The sequence below is a fragment of the Eschrichtius robustus genome, chromosome 11 (assembly GCF_028021215.1).
Source record: "Eschrichtius robustus isolate mEscRob2 chromosome 11, mEscRob2.pri, whole genome shotgun sequence".
Lineage (NCBI taxonomy): Eukaryota > Metazoa > Chordata > Mammalia > Artiodactyla > Eschrichtiidae > Eschrichtius > Eschrichtius robustus.
Window position 1 is genome coordinate 9,318,085 of NC_090834.1, and position 7,022 is coordinate 9,325,106.

Consider the following 7,022-nt stretch of genomic DNA (forward strand, 5'->3'; position numbering starts at 1 on the left):
TTTCACCCAAAGATATAGTTATTACTATTATTATAATAAATTTTATTTATTTGATAAAGCAATATATAACATATAAATTGTTTTTTAATAATAATAATAATAATGAATTAGCTTCTTTTTGTATCTTCTTTGTGCCAGAAGGTGCATCATTTACTCATTAAAACAACACTTTGAGTTGTGGTTATTTTACTAATTTTAAGATAAAAATTTGGAAACTCATAGAAAGGCTAAACAAATTTCTCAAGATCACATAGCTACTAAGTAGTAGAACCAGGGTTTGTGCTGAGGTCTACCAGATTCTAAAATTCATGCTCTGAGTACTTCTCATTCAACTAGGATATATTTCAGAGTGGAAGGAAACTACTAATTTTTCTGGGACAATAAGCGCAAATTGGGACTGTCCTAGAAAACCAGGACTTAGAATCTAGCCTTATGAATTCTACTTTCTACTTCCTAACCATTGGTGATACCCAGATAAATAATGGAGCGGTTGAAAAGACAGAAAGGAAAACGTGTTCATCCTTGTTCTCAGTGAGTTCAGGGATGACCACAGGACGGCCTCTTGGAAATATCCAGAAAAAGTACGGATACACAGGAAAGGAGCTTAATAGAGAATTGAAAACTAAAGACACAAATTTGAGAGCCATTTACATGGAGGGACTGTTGAAGCCATGAAACAATCGAGCTCATAGAGAATTTAAGAAAACAAAACAGTATGAAAGGTTAAGAGGCACTATTAGACTGTAAGCTTCCTTCTGGCATGAATCATGTTTTCTTGCATCCCTGAACCTCACATATTACATTGTCAACTACATTTATTAAAAACAATTTAACATTAACTATTATACAGGCCCATATGACTACTGAAAGATGAATTTAATTCTATCTCCTTTGTCAGGAGCTAATGGAGACTATTTCACATGAAGCCCTCTCAGATGCCATCTTTTCTCGCTGGTCAGGTTTGTGCTTCTTACGAAGCTGGGAATCCTATGATAGGTAGGGATTGGTTTGGGACCATACTTGTACAACTCCAATGGACTACCAGAAGTCTGAGAGCTAATGCACATGCATGAGACGTATTTGCAAAGACATTTTATCATATGTAAATCTTCACATGCCCTGTGATGTTTTATGTATAATATATAATTTAAGTTAGAAATAAATAGAAGAAAGTCATTCTCAGAGATTGAAGTTTTGGAAAGGTGACAGTACTATACAAATAGAAAAACAAAACAGGTTTTTTTTTTTTGCTTTTGCTTTTGCTTTCTGCTTGTACTGGAGCAAGGCATCAGGTAACATGGCTTTAGAGAAACCCTGCTTAAGATGCATTTGGAAATGGGGTTGCCCTGGCAACTGTCTCTGAAGTAACAAAATCCCCTAAGAGCTTTCTGAGAACCCCTCAAAGTCTTCTTCGTACTTGGAACTCAAGGAGAGCCTATTTTAATTTCATTTTAATGAATTATCTTTCTTCATTTTTAACTTTTGTGCAGTGGGACTGAGATTCATTAGGGTTACTTTGGGACATGGAAAATTCCAAATGTATATCAAAAAGATGAGGCACCATCACTGCGGAGTCTTAGCTTAGGGGAAGTAGGTCCTCACTGATGTATGCGCACAAACTCATAAACATACACAGGCCTGAGTGCAGTGATTTTAGTTAGACTTGCTTGAAGGAAGACAGACTTCTGCCTTTATATTTTGATTTCATAACTTTTGTAAGAGGACTTCTGCCATTAACCCAGGACCAAAAACCTCTCTAATCCACCAGCACACCAAACCTCAAATTTCCCCACATCGAGATTCATTTCTTGGCTATGAAATCTGTCGTCCTTAATATATAAAAGCCCCTGGTAAGAGGTGCAGAGTACAATTTGCCTCTGTAGTCCCTATTTGAATGAAGTTCCTTCCTGAGAACTATTTGAGAACGTGTGCAATTTACAGTAGCCAGGACTGATGTCTAGAGACAAACCGGGTGCCATCAGTAACACACATTAAGTATCTTTAAGAAGCCCAGCAACGTCCCTGGTCCCTATGAAGTTTAGAGTTGGACAGACCAGAGTCTGACTTAAGATTCTGGAACCTACAATCTGTGTGTGTGTCTCCTTTTAAAGTGAAGATTAATAGGTCTAGCCTATTAATAGGTTGTTGTGAGGAATTAATGAGATAAAATTATTTGTGTATTGCTTTGGATCCTTCGTATGAGGGTCCTGGGTCAGATACAGTGTTTGGTACACAGTAAGTGCTCAAAACAAAGTAGCAAGAATTATTTTTCCCACATTGCTTTGCCCTTAAATGTGCTTAAAAAATGTAAACTCTGTAAAGGAATAGGCTGTTAAAAGCCGTGTCAAGCATTATCAAAGATGTAAATAAACACTTCTTCTTCCTTAGGGAAGGTGGTCTCTGGAGCAGTGATGTTGAGGGAGTCTCTTGTAACTAGGTCAACTGAGATCTCTAATCCAGAATAAAACTCTTTAGTCTCCTGTGCATTAGGAAAGGATGCTGTTTCATCCCTGGAAGCTGGACAGGAGGCTTGGGGCAAAGCCACAATCAGAGATCTTGTTCTTCTGCTCAGCAAGAGAATCAAGATAAACTAGAGGTTTTGATCCTTAAAGTAGAGAAGCAGAAGCAGAGGCCTCTGAGCTCCGAGTTTTCACCTTCTTTTCACCAGGGCATTTGAGTCTCCATGAAGGAGATGGATGAGAGCCAGTGGAGCACAGCAGTGTGACTCCAAGCAGAAGGAGGGTGAGTGCCTGCCTGACCTGGTCTGTCCTGTGGCAGCGTGGTTACAGGCTCAAACGCTGTGAACCAGACGACCTGTATTCATTCACCTTCTGCTGCAACTCAGAAGCACTGGGACTTGTGCAAGTCACTTAAACCCAGTGTCTTCATCTGTCATATGGGGATAATCACAATGACACACAGCATTTAGATCAATGCCTCTCCCCTAGTTGGTGCTCAGTAAGTGTCCCTTTTCTTTTTCTTAAAGTTAATAACTTTACATTATGACTCCATTATTATTGTCACATAATAATTCCATAGCCATTCCAGCCAAACACCCTGGGCACACAACCTCATCTTCTTGCTCTGCTGAGTTCTGTCCCCAAGGTGGAAGGCCTAGGCAGGGTTGAATGGCTTCCACGTCTCAAGAGTCACCCTAGAGAAGGGCTTACATCCTTGACCAAGGGCTGTAGAATGGAGGAAGTGCACAGAAGGGACCCTTACTCTGGAGGTAAATTTCACCCACAGGTTACTAGGATGGTTCAAGGTACTTGGGGACCATGAAAAGAGAGACACAGGTATGATGAAATGCCATCTTCTTGAAGTTCAAAAATCTCTCTGTTCAAATGCCATTCTCAAGAAGGGTTTTTTTTTTCCCTCTTTTTTTCTGAACAACTCTTCTTTTTCCCTCACAAATTCTCCTAGAGGAGAATGGCTGCAGATAATATCTCCTCTGTGACAGAGCTTATCCTCGCAGGCTTAACAAACCAGCCAGGACTCCGGATCCCCTCTTCTTCTTGTTTCTAGGTTTCTACACGGTCACCGTAGTGGGGAACCTGGGATTGATAACCTTGATTGGACTGAATTCTCACCTTCATATTCCCATGTACTTTTTCCTCTTCAACTTGTCCTTCACAGATTTTAGTTTCTCTACTGCCATCTTCACCAAAATGCTGACAAGTTTTGTCCCAAAGAAGAACATCCTTTCCTGTGCAGGGTGTATGACTCAGCTCTTTTTCTTCTGTTTTTTTCTCTTTTCTGAATCCTTCATCCTGTCAGCGATGGCATATGACCGCTAGGTCGCCATCTGTAAACCACTGGTGTACACGGTCACTATGTCTCCTCAGGTGTGTTTATTCCTTTTGTTGGGGGTCTATGGGATGGGGGTTTTTGGGGCTGTGGCTCATACAGGAAATATGGTATTTCTGACTTTTTGTGGCGACAACCTTGTCAATCACTATATGTGTGACATCATTCCCCTCCTTGAGCTCTCCTGCAATAGCTCTTACATAAACGTACTAGTTGTCTTTATTGCTGTGACTATTGGCATTGGGGTGCCTTTTGTTGCCATTTTTCCCTCTTATGGTTTTCACTCTTTTCAGCATTTTCCACATTAGCTCCACTGAGGGAAGGTCCAAAGCCTTCAGTACTTGCAGTTCCCACATAATTGCAGTTTCTCTTTTCTTTGGGTCAGGAGCTTTTATATACCTCAAACCACCTTCTATTTTACCTCTTGACCAGGGGAAAGTGTCCTCCCTATTTTATACCATTGTTGTGCCCATGTTCAACCCATTAATCTATAGCCTGAGGAATAAGGATGTCAAATTTGCCCTGAAGAAACCCTTGGGCAGAATAACCTTCTCTTGAAGAAATATTAGAAATTGAGAAATAGGATCCAAGATTTTTTACTGGAGTGTTTATTATTATTATTACTATTACTATTGTTGTTGTTATTATTTGGTGTGGACCCCAAGCTCCAGTGCTTCCTTGCTATTCTATATGTAGAAGAGATTTTAACTCTTTCCCAAGTGGATTTATCCTCCTTCACCCTCATTTCCCAACTCTTTCTTCTTTATTTTACAAAAATAGTTGGTACTATTGAATGGGACTTAGGAATCATTTAATCCAGTGCCTTTATATAATACATCACACTTTGGAGACTCAGAAATGTTTGTATGTTGCCCAAGAACATAAAACTACCCGGTGCCAAAGCTGGGACTGAAATCCCAGCTTGAACCCCAATCCAGTTTGTTTTCCCTTATGCCATGTTTTCTTGACTCATGTCTTTCTTGGAAGATTCTACTTCACATGTTTGTTGACCCAGCACATTGAATTTATGAATATATTCACAGTAAGTTCATGCTACTTTTCACAGGATAATTTTGATATATCACATTTTGTAAGAGAGTAGGAGGTGAAAACTTCTGTTGAGTTGGCCTTGGCAAAATGACAAGATCAGTTCTGATGGATTTTGTAGTAAGTGGGAAGTATGTTAGGTTTCAGACAGATGCAAGTATGGTGACCTTTGACTTGGTGGATGGAGCCCTAGGGACATAGTTTAGTGAATTAGAACTTCCAGGTGAGAGAAATATAATTTTATGGGCTATAAAGATATGGGGTGGAGGTATATATTATTTCAAGACTAATGAGTCAGAATTTGGAGTTTCATTTCAAGGGTTACCTTGGTTGTGGCCCAGGTAATTGGGAGCTGAACTATCCAATACAGTAGTCACTAGCCATATATGGTATCAAGCACTTGAAATGTGATCATCCGAATTGAGACACAGTGTAAGTGTGCAATGTAAGTGTAAAATACACACTGGATCTTTGAAGAATTAAGATGAAAACTAATGTAAATAAGCTCATTGATAACTTTTTATATTGATTACATACTGAAATCACACTTTCGATCTATTATGTTAAATAAAATATATCATTAAAATGAATTTATCTGTTTAGTTTTTTAACGTATCTGCTGGAAAGTTTCAAATCATATAGGTGGCTTGCATTCTATTTCTATTGGATGACACAGGTCTGGAGGGTAACAGAGCAATAGATGGTTGTGGGTTCACATTTAGTTATCAGGGCAGCACCGAGCTACTGCTTATTAGGAGAGGCAATTGCTATTGAATTTTCAGGCACTGCCCATTTCCAGGACATTCTAATAATGAGGCATATGGGAAAGGGATGTTGAACTCAGGATAAGTTTATAAATACACAGTATTATGTAATGGAAAATATAGCTTTATATAAAAAATCAAAAGAGAAAATTTTTGGTCTAAACTCACCATTAGTGGTAAAATTTCTTTGAGAACAATGACAAGTGAAGTGCTAGGGAAATATTTTTACTTATCAATTTTTCCTTAAGAAAGTTCTTCTATTAGGAAATAAGGGAAGTTTGGATAAATGTTTAGTTTTGCCCTTTGATTCTGTTCAATGTTGCTTCAATGAAAAGAATAAGCATACAGAGAAGGACTGTACTTTAGGTGAGACTGAATAGATCCTTGAATTCAGGGGACCTAGAATTTAGGAGTGGTTTGGTATATTGGGTATGCAGTACAATGTAGGTAATGAAAGAAAACAGAAATCTTTAAAAAAATGTGTAGTCTAACTTTCATATAGTAAAGTGCACAAATCTTAAGTGTATAGATTATTGAACTTTTGCATATGTATATATAACCACAACCTAGATCAAGATGTAAAACATTTCCATCCACATTAGAAGGTGTCCTCTTTCTCTTTTCCAGTAAAAACGACCTGCCTTCAAAAACTTCCCCCCACCCCAAGAGCTATCCACTATTCCTTTACTATCATAGATTAATATTTGAACTTCATCTAAACATGTGCTCTATTGTTTCTGGCTTCTTTTCCTCAGCATGAAGTCTGTGATATTCATCTATACTGTTGCATTGGATAGATCATTATTTTTTAAGGCTGTGTAGTGTTCCATTATATGAATATACAATTATTTAGTCTGTTAATGAACAGATAGTTTCAAGTTTTTCCCTATTATTAATAAAGTTTCTATAAACATTTTTGAACATGTATTTTGATTAAAGTAGGCAAGTATTTCTTTTGGATGTGTACTTAGATGTGGATTTTCTGGATAACAGAGTAGGCATATATTTAGATTTTGTAAATACTGTCAAACTGTTTTCAAAAATATTTAGGTCAGTTTACACTGCTATCAACAATGTCCAAGAGTTTCAGTTTTTCTGCATCCTCATTAACACTTAATATTTTTATTTTATCCATTCTGGTGTTGTAGCAGACTGCCTTTTTGTTTTAATTTTCATTTTCCTGATGGGTAATGATGTTGAGCACCTTTTAATATGTTTACTGGCTATTTCGATATCTTCTTTTGTAATTATTCAAGTATTTTTCCCATTTGAAAAATAGGATTGTTAGTTGTTTTCTTATTCCTTCGGAGGAATTTAAGAAATTCTACATATAAGTCCATATACATGCATGTGTGTATGTATATGTACATGTATGTATAACATATATATATACAGGTAATACAT

The 7,022-nt window shown here is 37.6% G+C and overlaps 1 pseudogene; it reads left to right on the forward strand.

The window, feature by feature from the left end:
• The first annotated feature begins 3,429 nt into the window (after nucleotides 1–3,429).
• Nucleotides 3,430–4,365, forward strand: LOC137771565 (olfactory receptor 8B12-like; annotated as a pseudogene).
• The last annotated feature ends 2,657 nt before the right edge of the window (nucleotides 4,366–7,022 follow it).